Genomic DNA, 1,233 nt, shown 5'->3' with positions numbered 1-1,233 from the left:
GGGGAAGGGAGGGAAGGAGGAAGAAGGAAAGTGTAACTGCAACAACAGGCTTCTTCTTCTTCTTCTTCTTCTTCTTCTTCTTCTTCTTCTTCTTCTTCTTCTTCTTCTTCTACTTCTCCTTCTTCTTCTTCTTCTTCTTCTACTTCTCCTTCTTCTTCTTCTTCTTCTTCTTCTTCTTCCTCTTCTTCTTCACCTCGTCTTAATCCTGCTTTACATAAGGTTACATAAGGCTGCTGCTGCTCAGTGAGTGAATGGCCTGCTCCGGTTTTAATGCTTCCCCTTCCCCTTCCCCTCCCTGCTGCTGATGGAGGGATCGGTGAGAAGAAGAAAGAGAGAAGAAGAGGAGAGGAGGAAGAGGAGCACACTGAGGTCTTTGTGTGTGTTTGAGTCTATTCATCAGCGTGACAGAGCGGCTCTAAAAAGCCACGACACATGTTTTAAAATTGATTAAATGGAGAGAGAGAAAAAAAATCAGCTCAGAAGAACAAGATGGTCTTCTGTGATGTGTTAAAAGTAGAAGTTATAAGTTACGGTGATTCCTTTAAACCAGGGGTGTCAAACATGCGGCCCGGGGGCCAGGTTCGGCCCGCCAAGAGGTGTGATCCGGCCCACTTGCCATCCTGTGTTCTTGTCCTTCCTTCCTACCTTCCCTTTTTCCTTTCTTCGTTCCTTCCTGCCTTTCTTCCTTCTGTCCTTCCTTACATCTGTCCTTCCTCCCTTTCTTGCTTCTGTTCTTCCTTCCTTCCTTCCTTCCTTCCTTTCTTCCTTCCTTCCTTCCTTCTGTCTGTCCTTCCTCCCTTTCTTCCTTCTGTTCTTCCTTCCTTCTGTCTGTCCTTCCTCCCTTTCTTGCTTCTGTTCTTCCTTCCTTCTGTCTGTCCTTCCTCCCTTTCTTCCTTCTGTTCTTCCTTCCTTCTGTCTGTCCTTCCTCCCTTTCTTCCTTCTGTTCTTCCTTCCTCCCTTCCTTCCTTCTGTTCTTCCTTCCTTCCTCCCTTCCTTCCTCCCTTCTGTCTGTCCTTCCTTCTTTCCTTCCTTCCGTCTGTCTGTCCTTCCTTCACTGTCTGTCTTTCCTACCTTTCTTCCCTCCTTCCTTTTGCTTGTCTTTTCTTCCTTCCCTTCTGATTTCCTTCCTTCCTTCCTTCCTTCCTTCCTTCTTTGCCTCCGGCCCACATGAGATCAAATTGGTCTGTATGTCGCCCTTGAATGAAAATTAATTTGACACCCCTGCTTTAAACG

This window comes from Scomber japonicus, chromosome 24, assembly GCF_027409825.1.
Source record: "Scomber japonicus isolate fScoJap1 chromosome 24, fScoJap1.pri, whole genome shotgun sequence".
Taxonomy (NCBI): Eukaryota; Metazoa; Chordata; class Actinopteri; order Scombriformes; family Scombridae; genus Scomber; species Scomber japonicus.
This window is presented reverse-complemented; position numbering follows the sequence as displayed.